We start from the raw sequence: 12,941 nt of genomic DNA on the forward strand, positions 1-12,941 counted from the left end.
ATACAAATAGTAAAAAATGTATACAAATATCATAATTTCCGCTACGTATAATCCGCAAATTATCTGTTAAAAAGCTGGAAAATCATCACTAATAATCTGTCCCCTCCGATAATCAACCATATAAAAAGTGGACGGCTCGGATTATCGGCTGAATTTTTTTTCTGTCAGGGCTAAAAGTAGCACTTGCAGATAATAAGCAAGAAATCACGGTAATATAAAGTGAAAATATTACATACAATGTATTAATAATTTCTCAAAAATGCTCTCCCAACTTTGATGACGTTCACAGTGTCGACACTGCAATTGTCAGGGCTAAAAGTAGCACTTGCGGATTATATGCCGCCGCGGATAATAAGCAAGAAATCACGGTAATATAAAGTGAAAATATTATATACAATGTATTAATAATTTCTCAAAAATGCGCCCCCAACTTTGATGACGTTCACAGTGTCGACACTGCAATTGTCAGGGCTAAAAGTAGCACTTGCGGATTATATGCCGCCGCGGATAATAAGCAAGAAATCACGGTAATATAAAGTGAAAATATTATATACAATGTATTAATAATTTCTCAAAAATGCGCCCCCAACTTTGATGACGTTCACAGTGTCGACACTGCAATTGTCAGGGCTAAAAGTAGCACTTGCGGATTATATGCCGCCGCGGATAATAAGCAAGAAATCACGGTAATATAAAGTGAAAATATTACATGCAAAGTATTAATAATTTCTCAAAAATGCTCTCCCAACTTTGATGACGTTCACAGTGTCGACACTGCAATTGTCAGGGCTAAAAGTAGCACTTGCGGATTATATGCCGCCGCGGATAATAAGCAAGAAATCACGGTAATATAAAGTGAAAATATTATATACAATGTATTAATAATTTCTCAAAAATGCGCCCCCAACTTTGATGACGTTCACAGTGTCGACACTGCAATTGTCAGGGCTAAAAGTAGCACTTGCGGATTATATGCCGCCGCGGATAATAAGCAAGAAATCACGGTAATATAAAGTGAAAATATTATATACAATGTATTAATAATTTCTCAAAAATGCGCCCCCAACTTTGATGACGTTCACAGTGTCGACACTGCAATTGTCAGGGCTAAAAGTAGCACTTGCGGATTATATGCCGCCGCGGATAATAAGCAAGAAATCACGGTAATATAAAGTGAAAATATTATATACAATGTATTAATAATTTCTCAAAAATGCGCCCCCAACTTTGATGACGTTCACAGTGTCGACACTGCAATTGTCAGGGCTAAAAGTAGCACTTGCGGATTATATGCCGCCGCGGATAATAAGCAAGAAATCACGGTAATATAAAGTGAAAATATTACATGCAAAGTATTAATAATTTCTCAAAAATGCTCTCCCAACTTTGATGACGTTCACAGTGTCGACACTGCAATTGTCAGGGCTAAAAGTAGCACTTGCGGATTATATGCCGCCGCGGATAATAAGCAAGAAATCACGGTAATATAAAGTGAAAATATTATATACAATGTATTAATAATTTCTCAAAAATGCGCCCCCAACTTTGATGACGTTCACAGTGTCGACACTGCAATTGTCAGGGCTAAAAGTAGCACTTGCGGATTATATGCCGCCGCGGATAATAAGCAAGAAATCACGGTAATATAAAGTGAAAATATTATATACAATGTATTAATAATTTCTCAAAAATGCGCCCCCAACTTTGATGACGTTCACAGTGTCGACACTGCAATTGTCAGGGCTAAAAGTAGCACTTGCGGATTATATGCCGCCGCGGATAATAAGCAAGAAATCACGGTAATATAAAGTGAAAATATTATATACAATGTATTAATAATTTCTCAAAAATGCTCTCCCAACTTTGATGACGTTCACAGTGTCGACACTGCAATTGTCAGGGCTAAAAGTAGCACTTGCGGATTATATGCCGCCGCGGATAATAAGCAAGAAATCACGGTAATATAAAGTGAAAATATTACATACAATGTATTAATAATTTCTCAAAAATGCGCCCCCAACTTTGATGACGTTCACAGTGTCGACACTGCAATTGTCAGGGCTAAAAGTAGCACTTGCGGATTATATGCCGCCGCGGATAATAAGCAAGAAATCACGGTAATATAAAGTGAAAATATTACATACAATGTATTAATAATTTCTCAAAAATGCGCCCCCAACTTTGATGACGTTCACAGTGTCGACACTGCAATTGTCAGGGCTAAAAGTAGCACTTGCGGATTATATGCCGCCGCGGATAATAAGCAAGAAATCACGGTAATATAAAGTGAAAATATTACATACAATGTATTAATAATTTCTCAAAAATGCTCTCCCAACTTTGATGACGTTCACAGGGCCGACACTGCAATTAGCTGGTTTTCAAAAATACCATATATTTCTCGTAAATGTACAACGAATATTCAAATGGGAGAAGTCGATCTTGAAATGTATACAAGCACTCCATCGACACCTGCAAAAATTTGCTACTTTTATTATCATAATTCTGAGTAATTATTTTAAATATTGCTGGTAAAAGTATTTGCAAATACTGTTAGTAAACAATTTATTTCTGTTCATACTTAGTTTATGCGTGGTTTCCTCAATGAGACAATTTCGCCTATACATTCCAATTCAAAAAATGCTTTTTGTTATATAATACTTCTTAAAGTCTGTATCCTAAATTTTGAAACATCCTGTATGTGAACTTGCCTGAAGAACTTTACTTCACATTTTTCAAGTTTGGAAATTCAAAATGATCGCAGCTTCGCAACTGAAAACTCAAAACTTATTATTCTTATTGTAAATACAATTATATTTCTAGAGCTCAGTTTTTGGTCTCTAGGCAGCTGATTTACTTGAAATTCTTGACTTTAATATTCACCCTAGGTATAGTTTGTAAGCTTAGACACGAGGGTGTCTTTATATAGTTTGTAAGTTGGACAATACCGGTGCCGTCCTTGTCGTCAGACTGTGGTTCAAAGAGATTCCTCTCCGAAGCGACAGAATAATTTCATAATTGAAAGATATTGCAACAAATCAGACAAATTGTTATTTTATTTCACTTTATTTGGGATAATACGTGTTCCTTTATAATTTATAAAATGGGAGGTTTGTGGATGCTTAGAATTCTATGTTTCGCCGAATCACAATAAAATCTTATATTACAATATCAAGTGAAAAAAATTATTATCTCAACTACTAAATTTCAGACAATATGAGTCAACATCTTATTTTATTCACTTTAAAATTATCAAAAAAAATCTGATATGGGTAATTAAAAATTTTTGAAAAATCGCTTTTAGTCGAAAAAACTATTAAAATAACCCAAAAACTGAATTAAAAATTCTTTATGCAATGAATAGTTAAAGCAAATGCAGATCACTAATTTTTAAAAAAATATATAAAAAAAATTATTATTTTAGAAATTTTCATTTTCTTTTTCTAAAACTGACTTATGAAATTTCACATATTTCAACTAAATAGAAAACTAAAATGCATTCATGCGTTTTCTTCTGATATCCTATATCGAAATTTGTTTCAAAAATACATTAAAACCCAAACCATTAATGAGAGAAATATCAAAAAATTTGTAAAAGAGGAAAATTTCAAATATTGTCATGTTAAGTGTTTCTTTTACATGAATTGTCTAGATAATAAACAAAGAATTAAGAAATTTCGCCATAATTAAAAGATTTTATATTTTAAAAAGCTACAGTTAATTTTAAAAAAGTGAATGAAGATATCCATAAAACAGAAATCATTGCTTACGATGAATATTTTCAAAATCCGGCATTTTGCAGACGGGAAAAAATTTCCATAGTTTTCTAATTTTAGCAGGTAAATTCGGTTTTTGTAAGAAACTGCAATCATTGCACGCATTCATAAATCAATTGAAACTGCATTCTCTTATTTTAAAAGTTTTTCTTGGACTGCAGTAATAATCTTTCGCCTAAAAATGATAAAATCAATATATATTATTTCAATTATTAAAACAAATATCTAAATAGTAATTTTGCCCTTCCTAAAAATATAATATATTACTATTAGTCTGTTAATAACAACTATTTTTATTAACATACAGAAGTATTAATCGCGTTAAAACAAATAAACAACATATTGTTTCTATCCTAACATTTTTCTAAAACTGGACAAGTGCCTTTTCAAATTCATTCATTAAATCATCAATTCATATTCTAGAAGAGCAAGCAATTTATGTTTTTTTTTTCTTTCTGCATCCTTAAATTTGTTCCTAAAATTTTATCTAAAATTTAATCTCTTTCCAACGAAATGAAACGCATTATCATTTTAACCCTTTGACCAACTTAAATTTAGCTGCCCCCATTCTGCATGAGTTGTTCGAGTTTCAGTTTGTTGCCAAATACTTTTCTTCCTCCCCGAAGTTCGTACAAATTCAATCCTTTTAGGTTTTGCACTTCATTATTAACGTTGCATTCTTTCCAAATTCTCCTTTTAAAATAACTTAGTAGATCTAATTAATAATTTTATAATTTATTTATTTTTATATCTTCATTTTTTATATTTATTCTCTGTTGAATAAGTTTATATCTTTATAATGAATAATAAAATTTTAAAAAAGAAGGTTGCATTTAAATAAACAGTTTCATACATATATTTGAAGTGGTGAAAAGTTGAGTGATACGAATCAATAATGAAGCGTCGTGTAGACAATTTAGAATGAGTTAATAAATGGCGATAAAATTCCTTGAGTCATAACAACACCAGTTTTATTTTCATAAACAGTGTCAAATATTTTCATGCATAAAAGGAATCCACAAAAATATGTTCATTGATTAACATAACTGCTTGTGTTAATATGTTACATAATAATATATTAATATGTACATGCATCAAGTAGACAATTTAGAATGAATTAATAATTGGCGATAAAATTCCTTGACTCATAACAACACCAGTGTTATTTTCATAAACAGTGTCAAATATTTGTATGCGTAAAAGGAATCCACAAAAGTATGTTCGATGATTAACATAACTGCTTATGTTAATATGTTACATAATAATATATTAATATGTACATGCGTCGTGTAGACAATTTAGAATGAATTAATAAATAGCGATAAAATTCCTTGACTCATAACAACACCAGTGTTATTTTCATAAACAGTGTCAAATATTTGTATGCGTAAAAGGAATCCACAAAAATATGTTCGTTGATTAACACAAACTTTTCTAACAGAGAAAATCATCGTAATTATTTTACTAAAGTAAATTCATGCAAAATGTTTAACCTGCAAGCAATAGCGAAGAATACGGTATTTTCACACATTTTCTTTTTCAGGTTGAATTAGTAATCTTTCTTACAGAGTGTTTCAGTATATATTATAGAATTGCCTATATGAGTAATCTATTCATCTAGGAAATCAGAGAACAAATTAAAATTGCAAAGCTGTGCAATTCTGAAACTGAAAAAAATCGAATCTTCATGTTGCGAATGGTTTGAGTACGTTTGAACCCGCAATAATGAATGTTTCCACAGAATATCTTCCTTCATAAATCACCTTTAAAAACAATAGGGAGACCGATTACTCAATAGGGTGGTGTTGCCTGAATAACCGGCCTATCGCAGATGACTGTTTGCACCTCTTTTATGATGGGTCGTTGCATGTCCTTCTCCTAATAATAATTATCATGCGACAGTTACAGAGACCGAATTTATTAATCACGGCGACCAGTACATTCAGATCATCATGTATGCTGTGGCCGGGTATACTCTTTCGGGTGCAAAAAAATTGACTTAGACAATAAATGTAACTCGATCAGGGGACTTCGGTTTGAAACAAGTGAATTATTGAGTTCGTCAATCAGGTTATAGTAAGTACCGTCCCTAATAAGACATATTCCCAATCACTACATATTTGAATTTCCACAGTTATCTACATTTCTGCGTCCATATTTTATCCGACGTTTTTCTGGTATATCATTCTCAGCTGGTATCTTTCGTTTATTTAGGTAGTAATATTCACTATTCTAAGCATCACCATATTTATCATAATTCTTAAAAACTTTTGAGAGTTTTCATAAGTTTTTTTTATTATTATTTTTTCAGGAAGATGGGATGAATCATTCACAGTATCAACAGCCCATGTATCATTTTCTACAATAAAATAAACATGAAAGAAAAAATTTTTCTTCCATTTACAGTCACGTAATCAGTTTTATACGACCATTGTCAGTTTTAAGTTAGCTTCTTGATGTGATGAGGAAGTAATAAGCGTCAAATGATAACACAATTATCGTCCTCATCATCCTACCTTTACTCAAAATTGTGAAATCAATTCCTTAATAGCCATCTTGTAATTTCAATACAGTTTGTTAGTCCATCAATTATTCTTAAATAACAAGAATTTGATAATTTTTGTGTGCTCCTCAATATTCAGAAACTAGTTGTTCAGTAATATCCAATTACTCTGATTACTCCCATTGATTAATATTCTTAAATTTAATTTTGTAATCGGGATAATTCAAAATGATTGTCCTGAACACAAATAGCTATAACTTCTTTGTAAACAATGAAAAGAAAAGAGAATTGTTTATAAGAATGTTTCACCTGAAAATGAAATGGATACTGCACGGATATTGTCTGCATGAGCAAGAACAGTTTACACAGAGCAATTATTGCTTAGAATAATCCGGATAATTCAAAATGATTGTCCTGATTACAAATGGCTATAAATTCTTTGTAAACAATGAATAGAAAAGAGAATTGTTTATAAGAATGTTTCACCTAAAACTGAAATGGATACCACACGGATATTGTCTGCATGAGCAAGAACAGTTTACACAGAGCAATTATTGCTTAGAATAATCAGGATAATTCAAAATGATTGTCCTGATTACAAATGGCTATAACTTCTTTGTAAACAATGAAAAGAAAAGAGAATTGTTTATAAGAATGTTTCACCTGAAACTGAAATGGATACCGCACGGATATTGTCTTCATGAGCAAGAATAGTTTACACAGAGAAATTATTGCTCAGACAAAAAATTCATCAAGTTTCTTTCTGTACTGTGTAGAAATTTTATGTTCCAATCAATATTTACAAGCCTTTTGCACTTAGGGCAATCATTTTGTATAACCTGGTACATTTTTATGTCTGACTTACAGAAAGCACTTAATCCAATAAGTGCACTAATCAATAAGGTAAAAAAAAAAATCATGAAATTTCCATTACATAATTATTTTATTCAAGAGTTTGAACAGAGAGACATTCTACTTTTAAAAAGGCGATATATTTACAAGCTTATTTATTTACGAGATCTTATCGGAAGTTTTTAAAAAAACTTTCGATTCTGATGCTCATTTCCCAAAATTAACTCCGTTTTTCTAAATTGAGTTTGATGAAAGTGCAAGAGGAGACACAGAAGGATGTTCTTTTTCCGATTAATCAGAAAATGCTCTTCTCTTCGTTTGGCACTCAGCCTGCGGGGAACAAAATAAATAAATAAAAATGTTATCTAATTTCAATGGAAATGGGAAGTTATTGCCAAATAGCTATTTCCCATGAAGCTTGCAAATACCAAAGAAAAAAAATCGACAAATAAAATGGAAACAACTATTGGCCTATTTTTTCCGAAAGAAGGGACTGAACTCTCTGGCAAGACAGATGCAGTGTTAAAAAACGTAGCAATAAGCCATTTACCGATTAAAGAGCTAACGCTCGTGAGTATTTTTCATAATTCCCATGGTTAAATAAGTACAGTAATAAGAAGCAGAAAAAAATATATATATACAGTAGGCAGCGACTCATTATCATTAACCAGTTAACTGTTTTTGACGAGTATACTCGTCATGGAAAAAGTACATTTTGAGTAATTGCGAGTTTATTCGTCAGGAGTAATCAGTAATTTAGAGTAATTTAGAATAATTAGTAGGATTAGATGGAGGTCGAAATAGTTAACTGGTTAAGCCTTTTTATTACCCGATATTTTCTGGGCTTCATTTTTTGAAAAAAAAAATTATTTAACTTAGAAAAAAATGTTAATTCTAGTTTAAAAAAATGTTTCTAAAAGCATATTTTTATTATATTAAATAATTATTATAAAATAACACAATAACTATCACAAAATAATACCATAATTATTACAAAATAATATTATAAATAATTGAAGTATTTTAATTCCTAATTATAATGAATTAGATACTGAAGTAGAAAATAATACTATTGAATCAAGTTATCTATTTATTCTGAAATCCCTTATCAGGGGTTACTACACGAATGGAATATAAATTCAGTTAATTTATTCTATTCATTGACAATTCATTTCTGAAAATTTTAAATGCAGTATTTTCATTGAAAGCGCATAAATGAAAAATAATTTCAAAGCTCTGGCATACCTGGAAATGAATGAAAAATTTATTGTAAAATTACATCTTTAAAAATAGGAAATCAATCATGTTAAATAAAAAAGTGCAAAACTAAATAGAATAAAAATTAATTTGCCTAGTTTTTCCATTGTGCGTTCCTTTGAAGGAAATGTAGAGACGCTAGCGAAGAAACTCACTAGCTATCCTTTTTGAATAACAAATTTATGGTTAACAGAATATTTTATGAATATGCGATAGTTTCAGTGAAGTTGACTTTCTTAGACAGCGAATTTCTTTCTGTTTCTGATTCTAACGAAAATGCGAAATTTCATTAGAATCTTAAATAGAATTAATAGAAGAATAAACAGATTTTTATAAAGATGTCACCAGCTGTTGAAATGTTAATTTTTGCGAAAAGCTATGCGATGCTTAATTCTTAGCCAGGCATTTGTAACAAAAATTAGATTATCTTTTTTTTCTCTCATTTAATCGCATTTATTTCTGTGACACGATGTAGTATTTTATAATAAATCAAATATATCGTTGACACAAATGCAAAATCTCGAATCAGAAAAATCGCGTTTCCCGATTCTGTTAGGGTGTATTTAGAAAATGACGGGCATGGTGATAATATCTTGAACCTGAGTTCCTGTCCTAAACTAAGGAAATTTTAATACAGTCAATAATAATACTTAATAACAATAATAATAAAAACTTATTACTTGTTATTGATGCTCTGTAGCTAAGCAGAGAATAAATTTCATGCATTCTTTTGTTTCTATTTATACTGACAATACAGTTTTCTAGATTTAAAAGTTACTTTTTTGCTTAAAGATTGCTAAAATATCTTGTATGAAAAAATAAGAAACAGACTCTAATAGTTAAAAAAATTTATTCATAAAAATATGTGAATTCAATCACTGTAAGCTACAAAATTTGGTACATTAAAATATATTTCAAAACCTCAACATAAAATTAAATAATTTCTGAAATTCATTTTATGAAATTCCTCTCTTTTACAAAATGGGATTTATTCGCAGTTTTAGAATTTTTATTTGCTTTTTGAACTCCATTGAAAATCTAGACTGGATCGAAAACTAATGGAAAAATCTAGACTAGGAAATCAAATCATATCCGAAAGGTTATCTCGTATCGAAAAGTTATCTGTCAAATCAGCAGTTTCACTGATATTGCTGATATTGATGTCAAAAAGCAAGCGTCAGCCAGATGAGATGATGCATATCAATGTGGGTGTAACGAATCTTTTCTTGCCGAAAAATTATGAAAAAAGAAAAACCTATTTTGCCTTTTGAAGTTATATGCCTTTTAAAGTGTTATTACTGGCTTTTTAAGATTATTTAAAATAAAGTTTCAGCATAAACTTTTTTAAAACCTGCACTTTTTTGCTGAACTATGCTTCGAAAACAATATTAATTATTCTTAGTTGTGTAAGCGTTTATATTGAATGTTGATTTAAATTTATAGTTTTGGTAGCTGAAATGTTAATGTACCGCTTATTTAAAAAAATTATCTTTATTGATCCTTGATTTTCTTATTTTCCGTCAAAAGCAGTAATGAATGTATAGACAGAGAAATCTATGCAGTAAGCAAAAAAAAACCATTTCCATATGGCTGTAGAACGACGCAATCAACCAAAATACCATTCAGAATAGCAAAGGAATAATTGTGTCATTAACGTGTCAAAAGTTTATAAATTTTAATTCTGACGTTATAAATTATTATTGAAACAATAAAAATAAGCACTTGATCTCATCAAGTGTAAAGCAATGCAAATAAATTTGATTTTATAAATTATCTCTAATAAAACAGGCGAAATGATACTAATGAATCATTATATAATTTTTATTTATAGCATATATGTTTTATATTTATGGCATAGTATGATATATAGCATTTATATTTATGGCATAGTATGATATATAGCATTTATATTTATGGCATAGTATGATATATAGCATTTATATTTATGGCATAGTATGATATATAGCATTTATATTTATGGCATAGTAAGATATATAGCATTTGTGTTTATGTATCATAACATATATTTTTGATGCATGCTATACATAAATCAATCCAAGACATACTTCCTTCGAAATCCACATTGTATTATAATTTAAGAATTCGAATTTACCTTTGCTTAAGTTATTTTTTCTGCTTTAAATTGCTAAATTATTGTAAAGAAATTATGCGTATGATAAAACATTTTCTAACTTTTTTCATTGTTCACGAGGTTGTAACTATGCTTTAAATCATTAGAAAGATTGAGAAATGTTCAAAGGAGTAAAAGAATGGAACTTAATTATTAAATCCAACTAGCAAAAGGTATCTGATGTTTTTCATTCGTATTTAACAAATATTAAAGACAAAGTATTTAACAAATATAAATGTAGTAGGTGCAGGGCTGGTAAATTATGTAATGTGGATATTTTAAGGGTTCCTAACCGAGGTGTCATAAATATAAAGGCGCATAGATTACAGTATTCTTCTCTCTGGTGTTAAAAATGGAGTTTAATTCTAAATATTTACTACAGGGCCCAAAATGTCTATATAAATTATTGATCTAAGAACTATTAAGAAAAGAATGAAAGAGCTTTTCCCCCATCTTCTCAGAAATTAGCCATTAAGACATGATGCCAGAGTGGGCACTATATATTATTGCTTTTGTTCAAAGATCAGAAATGCTGTGGTAAAGTTGTTGATGCTATGCATAATGAATTAAAAGCCAGTGGGAGGGGGGGGGGGTGTATGAGTAAAACATGTCGGAAGTGACTAGTAGAAGAGGGTATCTATTGTATGATTATTCTAAAATAATTTAAATTTTCTCTTTACCTTAACAATTAAGCAAGCATGAGGCGTATGAAGTTCTTGATTTATTTTTTATAAAGAATTTTAATATATATCCTATGATCAGCAAATTAACTTTTGCACATACTGCTCATGCTTGCATGCTCAAATTATTTATATATTAGCTTTGTATCAGATTTAGTCATTGAACGTTAAATATTATATTTTTGTTATAATACATTATTTTTAAGCACTGAACTCATCTTAATCCAGCATGAGACGTATGAGGCTCCTGATTTATTTTTTATAAAGAATTTTAATTTATGCCCTATGATCAGCAAATTAACTTTTCTAAATAGTGCTCCGGCTTAAATTCTGAGCTTATTTGTAAGTTAGCTTTATATCATATCGTTTAATCATCTAACATTAAATATTATATTTTTGTTACAACATATTATTTTTGAGCACTGAACTCATTTACGAGCCATAATTTGTTGTTTTAAATTTTTATTGTTAATTAAATTTAAATATATTGTTTCATTTAGCTTGAAGATGGTATTTGAAAATAATGTAATATGCTTATATTATGCTTTCAATAACTACAGCATTTGCCAAAAGCATAATTAAAAGTTTTTATATTTCTATCCTTATCTCACATAAATACCCATTTCTACGTGCACTCACAAGGTATAATTAAAAATGTTTATACAGGACTAAAAAACTGCCTCATTAAAAGTTAATTGAAAACATCTGTGGCACTCTGAATTTATTTCAGAGAAAACTTTTCTTTTAATTTTTGTAATTAAGAAATTGGAATTAAAATATTATTGAGTAAAAAAGTAACATCTCTATATTAAAAATTTCATTATTATTGCTTAGTTATGGGGGGGGAGTATATACCCTAATAAAATAGGGAACTGGGTATCTGTAATTACATATTTATAAATTAATTTTCACTCCAAAGCAAATGTTAAGTTTCTAGGAATTTTGCATACTAGTTTAAAAGGTAAAGTCTGCTGAATATTTTGATATGCTACAACAGAATAAAAATGGAGAATTATAGTTAGTAGAAACATTTTAAACTCAAAATCAATTTTAGATGTTATAAAATCGGTACCCATTAACTAGATCTTGCTATATACAAAAATTCCAAAATGTCTTGAATTCTTTTATAAATGTAGTTACTGACCATTTTAATAACTACAGCTACAATTATTGCACAATTACTTTTGCATTTTTCATGGCGCCTTCTAGTAGTCATGATTTAATATGATTAGTAGTAGTTATTGAAGCGCCTCGTAAGTTTTTCTCTCTCTTTATTTTTTCTTCTTTTGTTTTTCCTAAATAGTTTATTGAATCATCATTTGGCACTAGAAACAAACGTTTCGTAAGCATCTTGTCTAGCAAGAAAATCAATCGGCTCTTCGTACGTCTAATTTAAGCATTGTTTTCCCTGTCTTTGCACAAACGCAATAGAACGCAACATCATTTAAAGTGCAAAGGGTCGTATTTTATATGCTAATTATATATGACATAGGATCTTTTGCATTTTGAGTGACGATATATTTGCAATTGGCATAGGATCTTTAGAATTTTGAGTTGCGATATATTGTTATTATTGCAATAAAGTCTGCCTGCATCAAATGTTGCAAGTGAGGGTGTTCTATGAAATGTAAGCCATTGAGATGAATAAAGCGAATGGAATACAGCCCTTAAAAGAATTGTTACTTATTGAACTAAATTAAAAAAAGTGGAAACTAAATACATTTCTCTTCAAAAAAGAAAAT

At 29.8% G+C, this 12,941-nt stretch overlaps 1 protein-coding gene across 5 annotated transcripts in view; it reads left to right on the forward strand.

The window, feature by feature from the left end:
• LOC129960246 (Kv channel-interacting protein 1-like) overlaps positions 1–12,941 on the forward strand; it is a 294,480-nt gene that overhangs the window by 229,744 nt on the left and 51,795 nt on the right. The gene's annotated exons all lie outside the window — the stretch shown is intronic.

This window comes from Argiope bruennichi, chromosome X2 (assembly GCF_947563725.1).
Source record: "Argiope bruennichi chromosome X2, qqArgBrue1.1, whole genome shotgun sequence".
NCBI classification, from domain to species: Eukaryota; Metazoa; Arthropoda; class Arachnida; order Araneae; family Araneidae; genus Argiope; species Argiope bruennichi.